This window comes from Podarcis cretensis, assembly GCF_951804945.1.
Source record: "Podarcis cretensis genome assembly, chromosome: 9".
Taxonomy (NCBI): Eukaryota; Metazoa; Chordata; class Lepidosauria; order Squamata; family Lacertidae; genus Podarcis; species Podarcis cretensis.
In genome coordinates, this window is record NC_137178.1 from 68,683,384 (window position 1) to 68,709,334 (window position 25,951).

The 25,951-nt window shown below is 43.2% G+C and overlaps 2 long non-coding RNA genes across 2 annotated transcripts in view; one reads left to right on the forward strand and one right to left on the reverse strand.

Annotated features, from left to right (window-relative positions):
* LOC307223648 overlaps positions 1-25,951 on the reverse strand; it is a 730,364-nt gene that overhangs the window by 59,919 nt on the left and 644,494 nt on the right. The window lies entirely within an intron of this gene.
* On the forward strand, positions 24-9,001 carry LOC307223664. The gene is made up of 3 exons (XR_013842174.1): positions 24-235; positions 5,375-5,437; positions 8,870-9,001. It is a non-coding gene; the product is annotated as an uncharacterized lncRNA (long non-coding RNA).

The following is a 25,951-nucleotide window of genomic DNA, read 5'->3' on the forward strand; positions in this document are numbered from 1 at the left end:
CTCATTTGCATACGGGAGGGCGCCCGACGCGGCACGCCCGCTCATTTGCATACGAGGGAGCGCGCGCCCGCTCGCCACGCCCACTCTCTCTCTCGCTCCCCTCAGATTCTCCTCAGGCTCCTTCGCTCGCGGGGCTGTCTCTTTTCCCCGCTCAGGTTTCCGAACCCGCGAGAACGAAGAGGAGAACGGGGAGAAGCAAAGCGCCTGAGCGGATAGTATCGGAGAGAGGCAGGAGGTACAGCCGTTGCGTACTGCCAGCGGCGGGCGAGCGGGTGCCGGGCCGGTAATGCGCTGTGTGGAAAGCCGTTAAACAGAAGGGCGGGTCTCCTCCCTGCGGACTACAAACCCCAGAAGCCCTTGCGCCAAAGGGCGGGCCTCCTGCCTGTAGCCGCTGCGAAATGGGCGGGCCTAGAGGTTCGCGAGCCTTGTCAGCTTCGCGAACTGTATAAATCTGGTTGCTGTTTGCTGCTCCTCAAATTATTACATTTGTATACTGCCCTTCATCTGTGCATCCCAGCGGTAAATAATAATAATGACAACAATAACAACAACAATAATAATTTTATTATTTATACCGCACCCATCTGGCTGGGTTTCCCCAGCTACTCTGGGCGGCTTCCAGCATCTATAAAAACAAGGCTCACCGCATAAAAATACAAGATAAAAACGCAAATTACATAATAAAAGCCAAAATAAAACACAAACCAATGACCCCCAACCCTCCCACAAATATTTAAAGGCCATAGATTGAATAGCCAAAGGCCTGGGAGAAGTAAAAGGTTTTCGCCTGGTGCCTGAAGTCTATGTAGTGAAGCCACCAGGTGAGCCTTTCTGGGAAGAGGATTCCAAAAATGGGGAATCAATGCAGAAAAGGCCAATTCCTGTGTTGCCACCCTCCAGTCCTCTTGTGGAGGAGGCACACAAAGAAGGGGCTCAGATGATAGTCACGGGGTCTGGGTAGGATTTTGCACACGCACAAGCCAATCTACCACGATATCACCATAACATTAAGTGGTGTAGAAATAAAACAAACCAGTTGATCAACACAAATTACAGATATTCAGCTGCCCACAAATTTGTACCCAAAGTGCTAGTATTTTACTCATCCCCCCAGTGACTTGCTTTTTCTTACTCATGTCACGCATTATTATTTATGCATGTACAATTTTGTAAGAAATATTATATATATATATATATATATATATATATATATATATATATAAATAAAACCAAAGCTACGGGAAAATTAACAGCACACCATAGAGGACAAATCAGTAGGAAGGGGAAAGGAGCAATACAAAACTAATGAAACTAGGCGCTTCATGGCTATCCACCCCCCCCCCCCCACTGATTTATGGTTAGTTGCTTGGAAAATGTGGATTCATTGCAAATGCATTATAAATGAGAAGTACCCTTAATCTTTTTTTCCCACAGCTGTAGGAGTTGCCAATAGTTTTCAAACAGCATTCCAAGGGACACTTGAAGGCAGAAGGGGGTCCTTAAAATCATCTCAGTGAGCGCCATGAAACATAACTTAAATATGCACTAATGATCTTCATTGCAGTGTACTGACAAAAGGGGAACATTCCGACTTCTAGGGGGTATTTTCATGGTGATATGTGTGAAATGTGAAGTGAGTGCACACCTAAGAACATGTCCCAGAATCTTTTGTGATGTGTAACAGCTGTTCATTAACAGACACTGTGGTAGGAAAGTGTAGTTTGGAGGCCAATACAACATTCTGTCCACACATACTGTACTTATTCCTCTCTAGGAAGGATGTTCACCAATCCTTTCCTTAAACCAAAGCATTCTACTATCACTCATAGTAGTAAATTATTACCCACCTTTTACCCTAAGGTTACAACAATTAAAAAATGACAATCACAAAAATAAGGTGCGTCACATGTGACTGTGATTTTCTACATTATCTTATTGGACAGTTGATCACAACAAACACCTGACATATGCTGTGGAGTAGTTATCAGTTCCAGCCAGCTACAATCAAGGACACAAGACCCTCTTCCTAATCAACATCCTCAGTTAAGTTATGGGAGGTCAGTAGGGACCGACCAGGGGAGAATTGCCAGAGTACGCTTTTGCCATAAGCATCTGTGAAACAAAAGTTTGCAATGCAGTTATTTCAGTTCATATTACAAAAAAATACTTAGTAGAGGTTTTAAATGAAATAAATAATAGAAGCAAGTTGAAAATTCAATTCTCAACAGACTGTGCAGATCAATGCCATCACCCTGGGCAAGATGCCCTCTAGTCCCCACCCTCAGTGCAGTCCTAATGCCATTCCATGCTCACATAAGCTTGTTAAGTACAGTAGTGGCAGTGGTAACAGCAGAAATGAGCATCCCTACCTGCCTTTTTATTTACAAATTTATAAAGAGCACTTTCATTAAAAAACATAACAAGCTGTTATACAATATTTAACAACAAAAACAAAGATACATAAAACAACATTAAAACATTATTTGAAGCATCAAATAGTGATTGGATTAAAAAGAAATTCATGAAGGCCTGTCTGAGCAAGACAGTCGTCAAGAGGCATGTGACTAAAGGGAGGAATGGTTCCCGCTGAACTGCAAATAAGGAGTTCCATAGGGTAGGGTCTGCCACACTATAGCCTTGGTCCCTAGTGATGGCCAGCCAAATCTCAGGGACTTTGAGAACTGCCAGAAGTCCCCCATAAGGGGGTCTTGGTGATCAAGGTAGGACATAAGGAATCAGACACTCCTTGAGCAAAGTGGAAACGAGTGCTGTTTTACTAGACTGTAAGTATGCAGTCTGGCCCTGATCAGTAAATTGCTGGGTGAGACTACAGACACCCAGCGTCTTCATTTTCTCAGAGTGGTTCTGGGCTTTGCTGCAAGTGGCTGCAGCACATCACAGTTCCCCTGAGTACCACAAGCCCCTCTTCCTTCAAACAAATGTTTTAGAAATGGCCATGGCTCATAATATTTATCCCAATATATGTTAGCTCTGCTTGATTCAATTCATAGTCAATAGTAAGGTTAACCGTGTTGTTTGCAAAGTATCTTTAACAGCTGGATGTAGGCAGAAATTCAGCAAGCACCACCCCACCCCTTCATGGAGAAAACATTATCCTACGAGCTAGGCATTAATGGCCATTAGATTGCAATGAGGGAAACAGGATTTGCTGTGATACCTACACATTATGCAGGTCTTCTCCACTTACATTTAGGCCACTAAACTTTTTCTAAAAGTTGAGCTTCTTATTCCTCCAGGATTTGGAAGCAAGTATTCCTGCTTTGCAGGGACGCGGGTGGCGCTGTGGGTAAAAGCCTCAGTGCCTAGGACTTGCCGATCGAAAGGTCGGCGGTTCGAATCCCTGCGGCGGGGTGCGCTCCCGTCACTCGGTCCCAGCGCCTGCCAACCTAGCAGTTCAAAAGCACCCCCTGGTGCAAGTAGATAAATAGGGACCGCTTACTAGCGGGAAGGTAAACGGCGTTCCGTGTGCTGCGCTGGCTCGCCAGATGCAGCTTGTCACGCTGGCCACGTGACCCGGAAGTGTCTGCGGACAGCGCTGGCTCCCGGCCTATAGAGTGAGATGAGCACACAACCCTAGAGTCTGTCAAGACTGGCCCGTACGGGCAGGGGTACCTTTACCTTTATTCCTGCTTTGCAGCAATGTACCGAAGATTCATAGTAGAGTACTTCCATGTGGTATGGTTTGGGAAGAGGTGTGCACATAATGTTGACTGCAATCCATATCTATTCTGTTGTTTCTTCGGAAACACAGTGTTTTGATGCAGTTTTCCTCAAACCAGTTTTGATCTGAATTGAGAAAAAGAATGACCTTGCTGTGTTTTAAGCCACATCGTCAGTTTTCAATGAAATATACAGGGATAGATATTCCTTCCAGGAACCACCAACTTAATCAAATTTAGTTTCTTCTAGTACTCATAACAGCATGTTAGGGGGTCAAGTGTTATAAGAGATCCTCTTACAACCCAATTTCTAACTTGTTCATTTGAAGAGGCTACTCAAGATCTTGCTTAAAACCCTTACCAGGCAGATGTTGTAAAGACTGTTTATGACTACTACGTTAGGCTAGAGAAAAGGCAACACAAAGACACAAGATGTTCAATCAAACTGCCTAATAAGATTAAATACTCTTGTTTTTAGTTTGCATACATCAGTGGTTGACTCTCCTGGGATTATTCCTTGACAAGTACAAATTACATTTTCCTGTTTACTTACCTGACAAGTGTTTCCCCCTTTGCTCTACCTGTCGCAGGAACCATGGCTTGTCACTGCTCCAGATGCATGCTAGTAATATCTATCTATCTATCTATCTATCTATCTATCTATCTATCTATCTATCATCTGTCTGTCTATCTATCTATCTATCTATCTATAATGGCTTTTCTCTCCCCCAACCTTCAAACTATACTTTGATTATAGCAGGGGATTAGCAGCAGCCAGATACTAGCTGCCTGTTACAGGGAACATGATAAGTGTAGAACATTGCAACATAAAACAAATAAAGATGGCTTATTTCAGAAACAGAGAAACAACAAACTGTGGAAAGCTGTTTGAGGCACATACAGTAATCCTGTAGCCTGACTTGGAAGAAAACACCACGGTTTACAATGGGATGTGCCTTATTCCCGATATATGGGATTTCAGCCTTAGTAATCTACTGACCTTTGTCTCAGTATTGCATTGCAACCATTCTTCCTTTAAAGATGATTTGATGAACAAGAATAGCTTTGCACGTTGCAAGTACCGGTAGGTTAGTTGATTTTGTGTCTCATAGATTCTTCATGATCATTCTATACTACATCTAGTGCATGTTGGTGATGTTATATAAATATTAAACTGTATGAATTAAAAAGGGCAGCAAGATGATCACAAGATCTAATCCCAAAAGGAATATCAGTTACCACATTTGCTAGCTACTGAGTAAAACCTAGGACTGAACCAGTTTTTCTGCTATTTGTTAGCATTAATTGGCCAATTATTTCTTCTTTTTTTAACCAAAAACAGCCCCATTTTTTGGTACCTCTACCTACTCTGGAGGAGATTATGGAAGTTTTAAAAAAAGTTTTGTTATGAGAATTGCTACCCTTACTATTTCAGTCCCTATTTCAGTCTCTTCTTTCCCATTCCAGTCTCTAAAAGTTACATCTCTACCTTGGTGGAAGGGGGAAGGTACATTTCCTTTCTGGTGCACAAGCCTGAATACTAAATTAACCAGGTAGTGTGCTTGCTGTTATTTCACATGCTGTGGAGGAGTTGAAGCGCTGCTATCCTTCCCTGCTATCTACCTCCTCATTCTAGTAAATGGACCTTATATACAGGTTTGTAACTATACATTTGGCTATGTCTTTTTTTAAAGCAGGAGCCACCAGCCTTTGGGGGCCCATGTGCATGCTTGCAAACCTGAAGAGCTCACTTAAAAGTATGTGTATCCTACCCTCTCTATATAGAACACTCAAAGGCAGTATTCTGTCAGCATGTTCCTTTAGCAATGTTTTCATAGACAAGGCCTACACTATGGGTGCATCTATACTACAAACTTAAAACAGGCTTTATAACTATTCCATAGACCTGTTGAGGAATTTGTGCCGTGTAAGTCTAAATGTGTACAGGAGGGCGAGGAGGGGGAGAGAGACATGTCAGCTGGTTATTTCCTACCATCATATTCCTATTAGACTTGCCACCCACTCCTACTACCCATGGGGGGCATCTATAGAAGCAGGTATCTTCTATGCATATAGGATTTTCACACTTCCTTATGTTCCACATCACAAAGGGAGCCTATATGTTTGCAGCAGGCTGCCCTCTGCAGGTGTTCCTCCAACGTGAGAATGGGGTGAGATTGTGTTTGCAGGCATGGTCCAGCTCTTCCCTTCTGAAATTCCTCATCACATGGACTGAATGCCTGAATATATCTCATACCTCTAGGGCACCCTGGGGTCTGGGAGGGGAACTAGGGATTCGAGACAGTTCTCATCACTGTAAACTAGGATTCTTTGGGGAGGGTGTGAACGAAGAGAGAAGAATCAGGATAGCAAATCTGGTATAACATATAAATTTGTAGTACAATTATGCCTCCTACAACTTTGTGATAGAGTAGTCCAATGTGAGTCACAGGTTTAGTATCTTACAGTTATGTTCACCATGGTAAACTGTCAGTTCAGATGATAGCACCATTTGTGGTATTTGGTACTAGTGGTAGATTTAGTTCATTTCAAACAATATGGTTTGAAATAGGACCACTATGTGGTTCTTGCAAAGGGGCTGTATAACTAAGTATGTCATCACCACAGCAACTCGGCAGCAGAAAATATATTGAGGCAAACTCTACAGAGGATACACTACTAATTGCACTTTAATATTAGATATCCAAATAGGACCCAAAGCAGAGAAACATGAGTCTGTGCACAGAAGGCATGTTTGATAGCTAGATAGCCAGATATTATTTTTAATTCTCCTGAGCTGCGCTAGAAGCATTTTGTGTTAAAGTGCTTAGAAAGAAAATACAAAATAAATAGAAGTAACGGCTATAAGAGCCATCTTATTGATCATTCCCCCCCCCATCCCCAAGGAAAAAAAAACTCAACTATGGTAGCAGAGCACCCAGGGAGTAGCCTTTCTCCCCTTCAGCAGCCAGTTTGACAGCAAAGCTAACTGCCAGCCCAGAGCATCATCAGACCAGTATGTACTGGGGCTCTTGTTTAGGCTGTCTATACATGCTGCTTGTTTCAGCAACAATTACCAATACATAAGGTAAAGGGACCTCTGACCGTTAGGTCCAGTCACGGACAACTCTGGGGTTGTGGTGCTCATCTCGCTTTACTGGCCGAGGGAGCCGGTGCTCGTCCGCAGACAGCTTCTAGGTCATGTGGCCAGCATGACTAAGCCGCTTCTGGCAAACCAGAGCAGCACATGGAAACACCGTTTACCTTCCCACCGGAGCAGTACCTGTTTATCTACTTGCACTTTGTGCTTTCGAACTGCTAGGTTGGCAGGAGCAAGGACCGAGCAACGGGAGCTCACCCCGTCACGGGGATTCAAATTACCGACCTTCTGATCGGCAAGCCCTAGGCTCTGTAACCCACAGCGCCACCCGCATCCCTACCAATACCTAAAGGAAATGTCAAATTAGTCAACTAGAGTAATGTAGCATTATTGACTATTTGACAATGGATTTCATCATCATAGACTATTTCACAGACTGCTGTAATTAAGAGCCTGGCAGGATCTTGCCCATTTTTGAATAGCAATTAATTCAGACTTCAGTATCACTTACCTAGCCACCTATATTCCCAAAAGCCCAAGCCTACAACTATCACACTTTGGATAGTCCCGTATTTCACTGCAGGATCAGAACCGTCTAAGGATTAGGCAACAAATGGATCTTCCAGAGGAAGAAAATCAGGCCAAGGTAGCTAGTTTGAAGGAATGGCGTAAAGAGAGCTAAGGCAAGGTCAGTTACAGGAATCTTAGCAGAGCAAGGACACATAGGTTTGCAGGCTTGCTGCTAGAAAGGGAAAGCTATACAAGGACAGAAAAGTTCAGTGAAATTGATGAACTATGCAAAAATGGCTAAACTGACATACAAACTGAGAGATAAGGACAACTGTGACTTTAAAGAAGAATGGGAACTTTTCACATATTACTTAAAAAGACAACAAAACAAATTGGACTCCTTGGCAGGTTTTGAATAAACATACACAAATCTATTGATTGTTAACGTAGTAGATAGATAATATAAGGATTTATACAATTTTACAGTATGCAGAGAACAATATGAGTTGAAAAATAGAGAGAGGAGAAGGAAGTCTTGTGGGGGAGGGAGGGGGGTTTGATGGGGGGGATGATGAATATGAGATGTTTTGGTATTTTGTTACATTGAAATTGTTAATAAAATATATTTTTTTAAAAAAAGAAAAGTTCAGTGACCAATCAGAGGGGAGACAAGTGGTGCAAGGCGCAGAGTGGTGAAATCAAGGGGGTACAGTTTCAGTCCAATACTAATCGTTGTTGGCATTCATCTGTCTCAAGAGAGAATGGAATGCACCTCCAGGGCTGAAGTCAGACCGCTGGAGAATCACAGCACCTACTGTGCAGAGACCGGTAACTTGTAACTGCTGCCTTCTGCATTGTTTTTGCTGTGTTAGCAGCACCGAAGGGACATCTCTGGGGCCAAGCCTGGGCAGTGTGTGTGGAGGCCTTGGGCTGCCGAGATGACAAGACCCCCCCCCCCCCTTGGCCTCACTGATGTGGTCCAAAGGAAAGCAGAGCAATAGGTTTGGCACCAGCTTGGCTACAGAAGTTGTCAGAAGGAGGCTTACAAGGCACTATCCAACCATGTTAGGGACTCCACTCAGGATTTGTGTAGGGTTTACTCCTTATCCTTTTATTTTTCCGAAGATGTCCCACAAGGCAGCAGGTATGGCTTGTTCCTTGGAGTTTAACCCCGAAGCCATTCTCATGAATGAGTATAGCTGCAAGTCAGTGGAGGTTTAGGATCAGTGTTGTCCTTCTCCAATACTAATTGACATTTTCAGTTTTAAATTAACTTGCTGCAATGCTAATTAGCTCATTGCATGGTATATGGGGTTTTACTGGAGATGAATTGATAGAGCAATTCCCCCCTGAATGATAGAGCATTACAGCTGATGGCATATCTCCATTTAATGCAAAACAATTCTGGCTGCTCTTATCTCTTTTAAAACAATATTTATGGATTAAGCTGCTTAGGAGCTAGGGTGTCCATTTCTGAGGCAGGAATAATGGATAAACTCCAGCTCCCAGAAGGTCTGTAGTTCAAGATTCACCATGGCACTGATGTAAGCTTGCTCACTGCCTTTGTTTTTTTATATAGGCCAAGAGAATGGAATAGATAAGAGGCTAATGGTATACCTGCTCCAGAACAATTGCAGAAATCAACCAGACCTACTTTTTTGTAAAGTAAATCTGCATTGTAGCTGGCAAAGTAAATGGACAGTTTACAGTCTCATTCATTTTATTTTGGTAGAGAAGCGGGTAGAGGAATCAGGTTACCTTTACAGAGTTATCAAATGCAACAGTTACATCATCATGTTGTGGGATTTAGCCTGCTATAACCAGATGTTTTCCGGTGCACCTGTACCTTTCGAACAGGCTTGCTTTAGCACCTGCTCTTTCTCAATAGATGTATTCTCACTTGGAGCAGAGTAGTCCCAATAGTTTAAAAATTGTCCAGGTTTTAGTATCTGTGCTGTGGACTCCTGAACACAGAGGTCTATTGTCTTTGAGGAAACAGTCTTTTTTCTTTTTGAAGGGTTGGTGTTCTCATAGATTAATATATGTTCTAGTGAAAAGCATGTGTATATACGAGAATAGGGCATTTAACATGACCATTCACTTAAGCCCCGCCCCCAGGTGTTTTGTAGGCTGCTCTGGAAATACATATACTAAAGAGCAGAATACAGATAGGTAGGCAAATAAATAAACTGCATAGTAACCAGTGCATTGGTTACCAGTACATTTCCAGGTACAATTTAAGGTATTGGGTCATTATTTTCCTCCACGGGGAGGAAAAATAGAATATAAATTTTGTGTGTGTGTGTGTGTGTGTGACATATATACAGATGATTCTCAACTTATGTGGGAGATAGCATGTAAAGCCAAAAATGCATATAGTGAAAAAACGTATTGGGTTCAATGGCAGGTAGGATTGCCAAAGTCCTTTTTCCCCGGACAACCACCCTGTTTCTGCTCACACTTTATTGTTTTTCTAAATTTGCTGAGCACATAAAGCTGAATGTATGCAAGTTAAATGTGCATAAGTTGCAAATTACCTGTGTACACATATATACACAAACACACATACACATAATACAATGCTGAATGGTTTAGGACCAGGGTGCTTGGACTCCTTTTTCCCATGTGAAATGGCCATATGCTTCAGCATTCACCATAACACTTTGGATGTGACTGGTCTAAATAAGTCAAGTGAAGGAGTCTTGGAATAATATAGCCTCCAACAGGGACATTTGCATTTGTAACACCTATCCTAACCCCAAGGATCACGGCCAAAATCTGTTCCCGCTGCAACTAAAGGCTCTGCCCTGCCTGGTACATTGCATTCATTTTATTCTGCAACAGCTTGTTCTGCCCTGACTTACATTGAAAGTGTGTGTGTTTAAACTGGCCATAACAGTTTCCTTTAAAAAAAAGAAAACATGTTTAATCTCAAAATGGATCCACTGTTTCTCCTAAGGCTCCAGATGGCCTTTCTTACTAGGAACAGTCCATATTTCCTGGTTGATATGTTTGGTAAAATTGTGACATTTTGCCCCCAGTTTTTGAGTGTGAGACTGCAATTGCAAATCTATATAATTTATCTTTCTGCTCAATTACAATATAGCTTTATTAGTAGAGTGAATCGTAAGTGTGCAGAACTGGGCGTGTACTTAATGTGCCCTGAAGTATTTGGAATCAAAGGAAATAACTTTCCATATAATATTACACATGTTTATGATATCTATTGCAGCGAATGTCCAAAGGTTGACAAAAGCTAGCATTTATTAGCAAATCATAGCATTTACAAGGAGAGGGGGAAATGTCAGAACATTCTGTCATTTACTACTAGTAACTAGAAAAGTACTTGTACTCCCAGTAAATGTTGACATTTACTTAGCTAGATGGGATAATTTCCAAATTCAACCAAATAACATGCTCAGTGATGACATTTACTAGTAAATCCCATTTATTACTGAGTGCCCTGGATAAATGACAGATACCCAGATCCAACTGTGCATGCTTATAGCATCTGGGGCTATATGCACAGAGCCCTCTTCAAATGATAGTAGGGCAGTTCCAATAAGCTGCTCAGTAGAAAGGATAATTCAGGCCGTACTTCCTCTCCTGGTTGGCCAATGGGCTTGGTTAGTGCTTGTGTGCAGGGCTAATAGGAGCAAACAGTGGCTCTGGTGAAAGAAGGGCCAGTGAAGCAATGATCCCTGGTACATGAGTCAGTTGTTATGGCAGCAGAGGCATGCTCCTACTGGACTCTGGAGGCTGGTATGGAGCATGTACAAGAGGAGAGGCTGTATGCAAGGACTGGAATTCAATGATCCATGGGACTAGCTAGCAAACCCAGGTTTAGAAGAGAAGGAAGAAGATGGGAGTAAAGGTAAAGGTAAAGGTACCCCTGCCCGTACGGGCCAGTCTTGACAGACTCTGGGGTTGTGCGCCCATCTCACTCAAGAGGCCGGGGGCCAGCGCTGTCCGGAGACACTTCCGGGTCACATGGCCAGCGTGACAAAGCTGCATCTGGCGAGCCAGAGCCGCTCACGGAAACGCCGTTTACCTTCCCGCCAGTAAGCGGTCCCTATTTATCTACTTGCACCCGGGGGTGCTTTCGAACTGCTAGGTTGGCAGGCGCTGGGACCGAGCAGCGGGAGCACACCCCGCCGACAGCCCTAGGTGCTGAGGCTTTTACCCACAGCGCCACCCGCGTCCCACGGATGGGAGTAGGCACACCCAAACATCCTTTCTGTTGTCTTCAGCAGTGCTGGGGAGAGAAACCCACAACTGCTCAACAGCTCTTGCGGCTTTTAAAAAGGGATCTATTCATGTAGCCCCATCAACTGGATTATGCAAATGAACTCCATGTCTTCCATTCACATGGTTCCTTATCTAGATGGGGAATTGCACATGGATTTGCCTGTTTAGGCAAGCATACAGCCTCCAAATTGGTGTGAAGATGTCTTTCTAATCCTCTTGGTTCATTGCGATGATTTCAATATTGACCAAGTAAAATCAAAACTGTTTAGAATAAACAATGCTACAGAGGTGCCGGAATTCAGTTCTGGCTGAAAAAAATCCCTGCTTTCTACACATAAGCCATGTTGTATGGCACCTGCTTACAATTTTCCATTAATTATATAAACAGGTAGCTTACAGTAGTATTGTGTGATGTTGTCTATTCTGATTTTCTGCAGCCCTATTGCCTGCAAGCCCTTTTCTGACCAGAGGGTTGCACTGAAAGTTGGTCAACCACTCACCTGTATGCACAGCCCACACCATACACAGTCAGAAAGACCAGGTTTTCAACCCAAGACTCTTTGCATACAAAGGCCTGTGCTATGACACATCATGTTTAACAAATCATAAATATAATAAAAGCTTCCAAATTTAAGTGCTGGATAATATTAGATACCTCAATTATCTGGGACTCCTCTTCCAATCAATGAGATAAAATGTTACTATATTTACTCAATTTTTCTGGCCAATAATGTTGTGAAAATTAGAGCGCACATTAGATTTGATGGCCCCAGCAAATAATTTTTTTGTTTCAAGGTTTTGACAATTGAGCTGCTCATTAGACTTGATGGTGCATTAGATTCATGTAAATATGGTATGCTAGGAAGGTTTTGAGCAATCTTTGATCACATGCAGAAGAGCTGCTGTGTAATGATTACTTCAAGGCGTTGGTGCTTTTATGTGTTCCTGGAGGTTCTCTATTGTAGATGGTTTCCTTGTCTATTTTAGTGGGCAGACCCTATCTGTGCACACAGTGGAATTCAAACATAAATTAGCTCATTTTTTTTTAAAAAAAAAACACAGATCCCTTGCAAATGCAAGAAGTACAGAATAAACACGCATCTCTGAAGCAGATTGTCACAGTGTACAGGATTCAAGTTGAATGAAAAGTTGCTCTGGTCAGTGAGCCGAGCCATTCAGGAACCTTAGGTAAAGGTAAAGGGACCCCTGACCGTTAAGTCCAGTCACGGACGACTCTGGGTTGTGGCGCTCATCTCGCTTTATTGGCCGAGGGAGCCGGCGTTTGTCCGCAGACAGCTCCTGGGTCATGTGGCCAGCATGACTAAGCCACTTCTGGCGAACCAGAGCAGTGCACGGAAACACCGTTTACCTTCCCGCCAAAGCGGTACCTATTTATCTACTTGCACTTTGACATGCTTTTGAACTGCTAGGTTGGCAGGAGCAGGCACCGAGCAACGGGAGCTCACCCTGTCATGGGGATTCGAACCGCCGACCTTCTGATCGGCAAGCCCTAGGCTCTGTGGTTTAGAGCACAGTGCCACCTGCGTCCCATTGAATTCAGGAACCTTAAGAAGATCACAGTAGCCTGCTGGATCATCCCACAGGCCCATCTTGTCCAGCATCCTGTTCTCACAGTGGCCAACCAGATGCCCGTGGGAAACTGGGGAACAGAACATGAGCACAAGAGCATCCTCCCCATCCTTTGTGCGGTTTCCAGCAACTGGTATTCGGAAGCATTGCTGCCTCAAACCTTATAATGGGCCAGGCAGAATCCTATTGGCAAATCCTACTGACAAATCCTCTCGGACCTGTGCTTTTTAGGCATGGAGCAAGCGGAGGTGTGGGCAAACCCTAAGTTTTCAGAAAGAGAAAATGGTAAAGAGGAGTGGCAAAGAGCTCCCCTGGGTGCCCCAACATTATGAATGCTTGAAGAACTATTGGAAACATTGCAAATCTACCCCCCAAAAAAGAAAAAGAATTGGAAATGAGCTGGAGGAAAGCTAATCAATTTCTGTTGTTTTTTCAGCATGCCAGTCTTCAAAATGTAGAGCAGAAACAGTTGTGTTTCTCCCATATTAGTTAACACACACACACAACACACACAACACACACACTTATTTTAAGATGACAGCTTATGCAACACTGGAAAATTACCTTTGCTCTGGAGGACTTTAAGATAAACAATTTACCCGAGGATTGAATTCAGATTATTAATTCTCATAAACAAAGCCTTATATGTCTAAGTGAACTGGGGCATATGGGTGCTGTCCAAGGAAAGTTTTAAAAAAAATAAAAATCTAATATCAAGGCAAGTTATTAAACATTCCTTTGGCTCATTCATGTTTCCTTACGTTACAGATGAAAGCTTTCCAGACACGTATGGAGGATATTGTTGACTTAGCAAATGCACATTGTAACAGAGAAAAGGAATTTTAACTCTAAAGTGATGGGTTTGTTTTTTTTAAAAGGCTAAAAGCAGTCTTCTTAAAAAAAAATGCACAAACATGATGAAAGGAAGATGTCACAAGAATTTCTTCAAAAGCTGTTCTTGTCCTTTCACTTTAGGAAACCTTTATTTAAAACCTCTCCTCTGTTTAATTAAACCTTTGCCTGTGTTTGACACTATTGATGAATGCTTCTTGCCCATCCTTATAAGCTGGATGGTATAAGTTTATGTGTGTGCAAGTGCACACCCACATCCACACCCCAGTATGGGGTTAATGTCTGTGGAATCATTTGCATCTAGGTGCATGTGTGTGTCAATTATTTTTAATCTTTCTCCACTGCCTTTCCATAAAAAAAACAAAAACAAAACATTTTCAGGGTGATTTGCAGCAGAGCAAATAAAACTGCATGCAAAAGCAGCATTTGACCACTAGCAGAAATCATTAATGCAACTATGAAAAACAGTTTAGTGCCAGGATCTGCAAAATACAGCAGGAGTCTCCGAAGGTAGAAAGCCACAATGAACTCAGTGCCATCTGCTGGAGAATGTCAATGCACCCTTCAGTGTTTTTTTAATCTCTATTTTTATTGTTTTTAAAGTGGTACCTCTGATTACGAACTTAATTCGTTCCAGAGGTCCGTTCTTAACCTGAGGTACCACTTTAGCTAATAGGGCCTCCTGCTGCTGCCACGCAATTTCTGTTCTCATCCTGAGGTAAAGTTCTTAACCCGAGGTACTACTTCCGGGTTAGCGGAGTCTGTAACCCGAAGTGTTTGTAACCTGAGGTACCACTGTAATAGAAACAGTAGAAAATAAAACTGGTAGCACAGGGTCAGCAGTCAGTAATTAAGCACGTGTAAACAGAATGTGGCATATCTCATCAAGAGGGACTTAATTGCACATGAAATATCCCCTCCGTTGTGAGGCTTGAGTTGCTGGCGGATGTTTCGGTAGTTGTATTTGGTCATATCTGAAATGTGGTTAAGGGTGCATCAGCGGGGCTACAGTGGGACAGCTACCCAGGCATCCAAACTAGAACCTCAGGTTTTCCGGGGTGGGGGCTTGACTATAAAAGAAGGAAAATAGCCCCCAGGACAGGGTTAAGAAGCCTCCATAGGTTCTCCATAGATTGTTGGACTCCCAACTGGGGAAAGTGGGTTGGTTCTGATCAGAGATGACCGAAGGGTTACACTGTAGGCATCCATCTTTCTCAAGAGACAAGGGAGTGTGCCTCCAGGGGTGAAGTCAAACCACTGGGTTAGCAGCACCAAAATGACACCCCCAGGGTACAAGCCAGAGCAGTGTGAGCTGCCCAGGTGACAAGACTCCACTCTTGGCCTCACTGATGTGGTCCAAAAGAAAGTAGAGAAACACATTTGGCACCAGCTTAGTTGCAGGAGTTACCAGAAGGAGGCATACAAAGTGCCATCCAACCATCTTAGGGACTCCACTACAGATTTGTGTAAGGTTTACTCATTGCCATTTCTTCTCCTGAAGTTATTCCACAAAGCAGTGGAGGTTTGAGAATCAGTGTTTTTCTTCTCCTAGATGGGCTACCTTCCTAGGCTGATGAGTCTCATCTGCCCCTTACTTTACCTCTACAGCATGGGTAGGCAAACTAAGGCTCGGGGGCCGAATCTGGCCCAGTCGCCTTCTAAATCCGGACCGCAGATGATCCAGGAATCAGCATGTTTTTACATGAGTAGAATGTGTCCTTTTATTTCAAATGCATCTCTGGGTTATTTGTGGGGCCTGCCTGGTGTTTTTACATGAATAGAATGTGTCCTTTTATTTCAAATGCATCTCTGGGTTATTTGTGGGGCATAGGAATTCGTTCATTCCCCCTCCCCTAATAGTCCGGCCCCCCACAAGGTCTGAGGGACGGTGGACCAGCCTATAGCTGAAAAAGTTTGCTGACCCCTGCTCTACAGCTCATGCAGAAATCACTTTACAGTGGTACCTCGGGTTACATACGCTTCAGGTTACAGACTCCGCTAACCCAGAAATAGTACCTTGGGTTAAGAACTTTGCTTCAGGATGAGAACAGAAATCGTGCTCCGGCAACGGGAGGCCCCATTAGCTAAAGTGGTGCTTCAGGTTAAGAACAGTTTCAGGTTAAGAACGGACCTCCAGAACGAATTAAGTACTTAACCCGAGGTTCCACTGTATTGACTTTTGGACCCACCATTGGTCTTGTCTGCTCAGTTGGCTGGAGCCTGTTGTCACATGCAGAGGAAGTCCCTAACTCACTGAGGGTTTGAGATCCATCATCTACTCACGCTACATTATTAAGAATAAGCTGGCACCGTGCTGTATTACTGAGACTCTTGCTGGCATCTGGAAGCCTGCAACAGGAAAGTGGAGCTTTAACCAGTAACTCTGTTGCAAAAGTGCTTGGAACTAATGCAAGCTGACCCAGGAACGGGAAGGATGTTAACACTAGCGTAAAAAGGCAGAAGAAATCTTCCAGAAGCCTGCAATGGAATGAGCTCTGGAGGGTTGCCAAACAAGCCAAGGCAAACAAGGCCTGTTCTCTCCTTATGCTCGTCCTCTGGAAGTTGTGGTTGCATGGACCAGGCAGGAACGACCCCTTAATCAGCACCATAGTTCTCATTACATCACAAAGAGAGGCTTGCCTTGGCTCTTATTCAAAAGCAGAAGGGAGAAGCGGCATTGGACAGTGATGGGATAGACAAAGGGTGATTCCAACCTGTCACTAATTTCATAAATCATAGAATTGTAAAGGTGCAAGGGACTGTGAGCGTAATCTAGTCTCACTCCCTGTAATACATGAAATACATACGCCCCCTATCCAATTTGAAACCATAGCAGACCCAGCTTAGTTTTGCACATCTGCTACTAGTTTTATTGCCGAACCACTAGGAGGTTTTGTGGGAGGGATTCAAGTACATAACAGAACTCTAGGTTGGATCAAAAGTGCTTTGTCAACCTAGCACAAGAAATCCCCTTTAAAACTTTTCTTTGCTGATGCCATCTAGACCCATGGAATGTTTTCCATTAAGCTGTAAGGTGTCTCCACCAAAAGATTTGCTGTCAAGCTGGTGCAGAGGTGATGCAGGAGGGATTCCATTAGAGGAGCCACTCAATCCAACAAGACCATCATCATGACACAATTTCTTGGGGACAGAAAACATGTCCCCATAGCCATTCTGCTGGTCGCCATTCTGCGGTGAAACGGAACTATCAAGTTTCCTTTTGACTGTTTCATGAAGCTGTGCGATGAGGGCGCTGCTCCGGCTGTGCTGCTGCTGCTGCTCACCGCCCGTGGTGTCGGTGTCCAGGCCGTTGACTCCAGGCCTGTCGGGAGGAGTGGAGGTAGAGGCAGAGGAGCCCCCGGAGCCCGGGGCCGGAGCAGGGGGAGGCGGCTGGGACGGGGCGGCTGGCGGAGTGGCTGCCGGGGGAGGCAGAGGAGGCTGGCGGTGCTTCCCGGCCCGCTTGGCCTCCAGCCGCTCCGGGGACACGGCCTGGTAGTGGGACTCGCAGGTGCTGTGATGCCGCCGGCACAGCTCGATCCGCCGGCGGAGCCGCTCCATCACCGCGCTGTGTCGCTTTAAAAAAAAAAAAAAATTTACATCTGAGAAAAAAACAGCGCAGATACAGTAAAATATTTTACTGCGGAAAGGAAGCTGAAGCACATACATCAAGTAAAGCTCGACGATAAGGTTGCTGATTAATGGATCTCTGTGACCGGGAGTGACGGATAGATAAGTAAATCTTCTGATGAATCACCACTAGGAGACTGTATGTTTGGAACGAAGGGGGGGGGGGTGGAGGAAAAAATCCTTTTTTTCTTTACACGATGTGATATTAATAACCCTTCACCCCAGAAAGAAATAAGATAGTCGCGTTTTTATTAATCACAAGCAGGATTTTAAGAACTGTGTGGGGAAGGATTACAACAGGAGAGAAGACTGGTGAACGGTGAGAAAGAGGAAAATTTTGAGAAAACATTATGAAAATGATTTACAGGTGGTACATGACCCCAGTCAAGCTTGCGAAGATTTATCATTTGCCCAATAACAAATGTTGGAAATGTAAAGAGACTGAAGGTACCTTTTTCCACCTTTGGTGGACCTGCCCAAAGATTAAGGCCTTCTGGGAAATGATTTATAATGAAATTAAGAAAGTGCTCAAGTGCACCTTTAACAAAAAGCCAGAGGCATTTCTCTTGGGTATGGTTGGCCAGCTGGTGTCGAAGAAGGATAAGAATTTCTTTTTGTACGCTACTACGGCAGCAAGGATTCTTCTAGCAAAGTATTGGAAGACACAAGAGCTACCCACACTGGAGGAATGGCAGGCGAAAGTGATTGACTTTATGGGACTGGCAGAAATGACCGGCAGAATCCGCGACCAAGAGAAAGAGATTGTGGAAGAAGATTGGAAGAAATTCAAGATGTATCTTAAGAATTATTATAAAATTGAGGAGTGTTAAAATGCTGAGGGAAAAGAAGACGTAGAATTGCAGCGGAAAATTGTGTTTAATTCTAGGGTGGAATAGAAAAAGAGAATGAATTTATATTTAATTGGTTAAGAAGGGTTGCTGAATAATGGTACTAAATTAAGGATGCAAAAAGGGAAAGGTATGGGGAAGTCCGGGAAAAGAGGGTTATGAAAATAAGGTTAAGAAAATATGAGTTTTTGTGTTTGTTTTTATGTTGTTTTTTGTTTATGTTAAAAAACTGGAAATCAATAAAAAAATTTATAAAAAAAAAAAAGAAAGAAAGAGGAAAATTTTTATGACGCAGTTTTAAAATGGTGTCTCACCAAGACAGGCTTGCCGGAGAAAGGAGGACAGGGGGGAGAAGAATCAGGACTGTTCGAAAGAAAAGGAGTGCTGGAATGCAAGTTTGACCTGACAGAGCCCCCTGATTTGTTTGATTTATTTGGCCAGCCTGAGAAAAAATAAAGGGCAGACCGAAGGTTAACTTTGTTTATGGAAGCGTTGAACAGAGGCTGTCCCTGAACGAGATAGTTTGTGAAGAGTACAAAACCCACACAGAGACGCCAGTTTTCAGTCTGTTTGTGAGAATCATCAGAGATCGCAAAGAAAGGAATATATGACAACAACAAGATGAGAAAGAAAGTAATAAAGGACTATCCGGATCGAACTGGATAGAACTGTCTAATTAAAGCAGTAAAATATATGATGCCTGGAGTTATCTGGAATTTTGGACTCGTGCGGAGCTTGATGTATGGGTACCCTCAAAAAATAAATAAATTAAAATTTGGCCGTATAATTTGGAACTAATGTGATTTGAATAATGTGATTGGCCTGTTACTAAAAATTATTTTTTTAAAAAAACTTTTCTTTGCTGTTAAGAAAGTGATGGGGATTCTTTAAATCTCTTTAAATCTCTGGAGATTTAAAGAATCTCAAAGAGAAGGTTTGTGAAAAGCTATTTGTTTTTATTTGTAAAGATGTAACTGTGAAAAACTAATAAAAATTTATTTGCAAAAGAAAGAAAGAAAGAAAAGAAAGAGAAAGTGATGGGAAAATACACTGATAAATTTGGGATGAACAAAGGACCAGAACTGGAAGACATGAAAGCACCCTTCAAGCAAAGCAGGTTGGATGTCTATTATTTTAAAATCACTCCATAAAAACCCCAGAACTTATGCTCCATAAAGTCTGAACACAGTCTAATCACCATTTTTTGCAATCACCATCACTTTTTGCAAACAAATATACACACCATACATTGAAAGTACCGCCTTCCCCAAAAAAGAACAATATTGGGAGTTTACAGAACCTTTGACAAACTACAAATCCCAAAATTCATTGTGTGGGAAAATATGCTTTAAATGCATGATGTGGACGCAGCCTTAGGAAAAATGCTAAATAAACATAGCATTTGTAGGATTCAAAGATGGTTTTGTGTTGCTTCTATTTGAAGAAATATTACTAGTATGTAAGATCTAAATCTGGCACCTGTAATGGCTCAAGGGCCATGTTAATGAAGGAGATGTTTTGACCTAAGCAAATTATAATGTACTTCCAATAACATCACATATTTAAGAGGTAAAATTTGGCCTAGAATAAAACCGTTAAATGCTTTACATTTCATCTGTGTTTGTGTCAAAAACAATTTTAATGCTAAGGGACAGCTGTAGATTACTAATGACTCAAATACAGTTTGGCTGTTTTCATGAAGTGCTCTGTGGGATGTCAGAATATTTAATTCAAGATGTTAAAAACATCCCCAAATGTCACAATAATTATATCACAGCAGGCAATTAAAACACTAGAAAATGCCAACTGACTAAGAGGGTTCCTTGTTATTTAGAAAACTAATGAGTGACTGACACCTAAAAGCAGAAAATATTAATTATAACCACAAATTCCAATACACACTATAATTAATTTTAATAGAAAAAATTATATTAAAATTAAACATCCTTATTGAATCCAACAAAACATAGCAAATGGCTACACGAGCCTTGAGGTCTAGTAAAATTTAGGTACCAATACACAAACAGACACGGTGGAGTGTGGACTCAAGGAACGAACAAGGCCAGAACAGCACAGGGTAAGGAGAAAGGGGATTGTTCCACCTGCAATGCTTGTATAGACAGAACTTTTGTCACAGAATGGTGTGAATTTCACCCAATATATCTACTGACATCTCTCTCTCTAACCCCAAACTACAGAAACTGTAATCCTGTACATACTGGGAGTAATTCTCAAAGCATAAAATGGGATTTACCTCCATACACATTTAAAGATTGTACTGTAAAACATTCCACCAAAGGTGTCATGGGCTTTGGAGACACTCGAACTCAGGACACAAGGGAGAAATGTGCTAAGAGGAAGGCACACTTGCAAATCCACACCGTGATCAACTCCTGCCTGGAAACCAATGTCCCCACTGTGGAAGGACGTGTGGATCCAGAATTGGCCTCCACAGTCACTTACAGACTCATTGTTAAAACCGTGTTTGTGGAAGACAATCTTACTCGGCTATGAGTGATCACCAAATAAAAGAAGAAGAAGACGACTGTTCTGGGGGTTATCCTGACCTCCAGAGCCAATTTGGGGGGCTCACAGGTAGCAGGGAAAAGGTCTTGCTCTAATGGGGCTACCCATGGAGCCAAAACTATATGAAATGGAGAACACTGACTAAACCTGTAGATTATTATTTTTTGTAGTTCACGGTACACTGAAATGTAGAACTAATAAATCTACTGTTTTGGGAGATAGTTTTAGTTTTCATGCTATTTGAATCAGTCTTCTTTTCTTTAATGGCTGAATATTAGAAATGCTATTTTGTTTTCACTGTCTTTTATTTTATAGATTGGAGAAACAAAATGACTTAACATTTTGTGATACCTATGAGAATATCTCGACACACTCATTGTGAAGCTGTTCTAAGCCAGAGTATTAGAGTGAGAAATCTACAGCTGACCTTTCAAGGTTCATAACTCCTTTCAGCAAAGAACTAGAGGATTTTAAATCAGATTCTTTTAGTTGAAGACATATTTTATTATGTACAATAAAAAACAACAGTATTCACTTCGGGTTGCCTTTACCAAATCACACACATGCAAATCTTTAATAAACACATTTCATCAGCAATATACCTTTCAAATTTAATGCAAAAAGGACTCCCTTAGTAGTCATCCTCTATCATCAAATGTCTGTTGGTTACATATTTTATTTTTATTTTTGAAAGGGTCCCTTTGTGAGGACGTATTGGTTAGAGCAGGGGTGACACAAAACTCAGTTTTATCATTTGCTACTGCACTGGGAAAAGTCTTTTGGGATTTTTTTTGGCCCCTGCTTCGATTGTACACTGAGGGTCCCCAAATCCACATCAAGCAGATAGGAAAACATGATTGTGCTTTTTTGGATATGACTTTTACACGTATCTTCATTACTTTCAACAGGTTTCTAGCTATAGGTTCTGTACGTCAATGAATAAAAGTGTAATATTAAGATGATCTTCCAGAATATGAAGTGGCGATTGGCTTATTGCAGAGGTTTTCAACCTTTTTGAGTCCACGGCTCCCTTGACCAACTACATTCTTTCTGCGGCTCCCCTGTGGGGAAACGCGCTCAGAAGCCCAGTTATGTCACCCCTATTGGCAAAACCTATTTGGTGTTTTGCAACTTTCTGACTAGTTGCAGGCCCTTAGCAGAGTACACGCAGAATCCATGGAAGCAATTGGCAACTTGGCTGCAGACAGGATAGACGAAGCAGGAACCAAGAACTTGTAGTTAGGTGTTTATTATATACAGTGGACTATTTACAGGAACAGAACGCGGATCTTTTGCTAGCTCTCTCTGACACGACTCACGACTCCTACACTGACACACTGAACTACTGAACTCACGAACTAATGCATTCCAGTTAGTAGGCCATTAATTATCACTCCCTTGAGAGAGCTTGACCAATCAGGGAGCGGTCTCCATGTCTCTGTTATCACCAGGCAGACTTACTCCTTCAGATTGCCTTCTGACTGTCTGCCAAACCTTAATTGACTCTGTGTGAGCAGCTGCACGTACACAGTTTCCCAACAACCCCTTGTCAGCAGAGTCGGCAGCCCCTCACCCCTTTTTGAACACCTTCCCTTGTGGAGCATTCCTTCAGCCTCCTCTCCCCTCTCCTTGGGAGTCCTCTGGGCAGCTGTCCTCTGGGCAGCTGTAGCCACCACTCCTTGTCTCTAAGCCACTCTCTCACCCCAAAGAGTGGTACCTTCTTTTGCTGTTCCACAGGGGCCTGGGAAGAGGATGTCCCCAGAATTAGTGGCCTGATGGAGTCTGGTGACCATGGGGCCAGCAACATATTCACCTTGGGAGGCAGCAATAGCAGCAGTGGTCACTGCCAGGTCTGCATAGTAGAAAGCCTCCCCTTTGGCACTTGGCACTAAGCTCCCAGGCAGGCATTGCACAGAGCCAGCACAAGAAGGGCCAGTACAGCGCCTTCCTGCCTGGTCTCCCACTTGTCCATCGTTTCCCAACGGCAAGGGCTGGTGGGCTGGCTTGCTGGCGTCCCTCAGCCGCATGCTTGCTTACTCTGAGACCACCTTAGTTCCTGTGATGGCCTGGGACTCGGAACCAGAGCAGACTCAGTCTGCACCGGATCCTTTGCCTCAGGCATCATCTGAACCAAGTCTGGGGCCTGATCCTGAAGAGTCCCAGTCCGCACAGGTTCCCCTGCAAAAAACACCAGCTGGGCCGAGTCAGGGGCCTGAGCCTGCCCTGGATCCAGATGCAAGGATTACCTCGTTGCCTTCAGCTGGGCCATCACTTACAGCTGCTCCACTACCGGTTTGGTCAGGGGAGACTGAGGCGCCCCTGGGTCTAGTAACTCACTGACGTCTCCCGAGCTGCAGAGATTAAGGTCTGAGCGAAGGAGAGACCTGAGTACTTGCAGGAGGAGTGCTTGCATTCGGGCGAGATAGGGAGGTGAGTCGCCGGGGGGATCAGGACCGACCGCTACCCTGACAAAGATAAAAGGCTGTCGGACCCTGCCCCAGGTTGCAGAAGCAACATTGCTGTATGCTAGATTCTGCCTGTGATCCTGTACCTGACCTTGCCTGTGTCCTGCCTTGGCCCTGTCAGACTGACTTCCAGCAGAATCTTCGGATTCTGGACCAGTCCTGGACCATGTTTCATGGGTTACCCTGGGCCCAGCACAGCTCCTGGCAACCAGCACCCCCTGGCCAGCTCCTTAGGGAGGCAGAGACAAGAGAGGGCATCAGAGGAGGGAAGGAAAGAGGGACAGAGGCCAGTGTTGCCTGCTTGCATCCCCGACTTTCATTCAAGAAACTCCGGGATACCACAGCACACTGGTTTAAACCACTGGCTTATTCAACTTTCCAGAGATATCAATAAAAGTTATGGCATAATAAGACATGGCTTGCTGTTGCAATTACTTCTGAACCACTGGGAAATAACCTAATAAAATAGGGTCCCTCCCTAAGTCTGCTCTCCAAAAGATCTGAGGGTATGATGATGAAACATACAAGAGAATGCCTTTGTATATTTCTGAATGCTTAAGTTATGCAAACATTTGCTTTGAGAGTTTAATAGAAGTATGGTTAATGCCAAACAGCAAAGGTGATCTACCGACAGTCTATCAAAGCCACAGACTTTCAAAACGGTTTCTTTGATAGACTGAATAGTACAACATCTAGCCTTGTCTGAACCGTATGAAAAAAGCTACAATAGAGAGAAACCCAGAATATAAATTTTGTAATTTAGTAACTTTGTCCATGAGCATATATACTGATCTAAATGAATACATAACTATGAGAGGGAGGGAGAAAGGAACATTAAACAAAGCTAAAGCTTCAGTCCATGGGTAGGCAAACTAAGGCCCAGAGGCTGGATCCGGCCCAATCACCTTCTAAATCCAGCCCGCAGCGTGTTTTTACATCAGTAGAATGTATCCTTTTATTTAAAATTCATCTCTGGGTTATTTGTGGGGCCTGCCCGGTGTTTTTACATGAGTAGAATATGTGCTTTTATTTAAAATGCACCTCTGGGTTATTTGTGGGGCATAGGAATTTGTTCATTCCCCCCCTTCAAAATATAGACCGGCCCCCACAAGGTCTGAGGGACAGTGGACTGGCCCCCTGCTGAAAAAGTTTGTTGACCCTTGCTTCAGTCCAAGCTTACTTCTAATCTCAGCGCTGCAACTGCCATACCTGGTGACACTAAAGATTGACCTTAAGAAACCTGATAGAACTTTTATCAACACTTGAACTGAAATCCAAATGTGAAAACCATATAAAGCTTAGCATGTGTTTTAGCACTAAAAGCTTGCAATACGGAGGGGTTTATTAAGACCCTCCTCTAAGTGTCAGGGGAGCAGGGAATGCTGAGTAGCGACCATATTAGAGTTTCAATTAACAAAATTCCCATGAGATGTCCAAGATAATGAAGAATAAAACAAAATGCCTAGATACTAGCATGTCGAAACTTGTATAAGTCCATCAAAAGGCCAATTATATTTTTTTGTTACATCTTGAGCCTATGGGTAATACTTGAGTCCTCTCATATTTATTTATGGGAGCTCCATTCTTGCAAATGTTAGGACAATTCCTTTAATAAACATTGTAGACCTACCGTATTTGTGTCTGAATAGAATGGCATCACCTGCAATGAAGAACAGAGGCATCCCTTGTTTCTTCAAAGCTTGGTGTATGGAATTTGGGAGAATTAAGACAAGGTGCAAGATCCTCAACATAAAAGTTTGAACTAAAGAACAGATAGAATACATGCTGGTGGAATCTAGACACATATAAAAAACACTGTGAAAATGCTTTTTTAAAGTTTTGAAAAATATATTGAAATTGCCATATCTCACCATCGCCATCTAGTGTCACATTTGTATAATGCACTTTAGGTAAAGGTAAAGGAACCCCTGACCATTAGGTCCAGTCATGGCCGACTCTGGGGTTGCGGCGCTCATCTCGCTTTATTAGCCGACAGCTTCCGGGTCATGTGGCCAGCATGACTAAACCGCTTCTGGCGAACCAGAGCAGCGCACGGAAACGCCGTTTACCTTCCCGCCGGAGCAGTACCTATTTATCTACTTGTACTTTTGACATGCTTTCAAACTGCTAGGTTGCCAGGAGCAGGGACCAAGCAACGGGAGCTCACCCCGTCGCAGGGATTCGAACCGCCGACCTTCTGATCAGCAAATCCTAGGCTCTGTGGTTTAACATACAGCGCCACCTGCATCCCATAATGCACTTTACAAGACACTTAAAAGGTTTTATTTGCACTTGTATAGCTGAGTGTGTTGTCTAGCTTCCCTAGATGTTGCAGTGCAACAGCTGCCTTCAGTCCCTGCCAGGGGAGAAAGCGGGGGAAGCCAAGTTACAGGGAACCAGGCAGAGGGCCTTCTTGGTAGTGGCACCCACTCTGTGGAACGCCCTTCCACCAGTTGTCAAAGAGAAAAACAACTACCAGACTTTTAGAAGACATCTGAAGGTAGC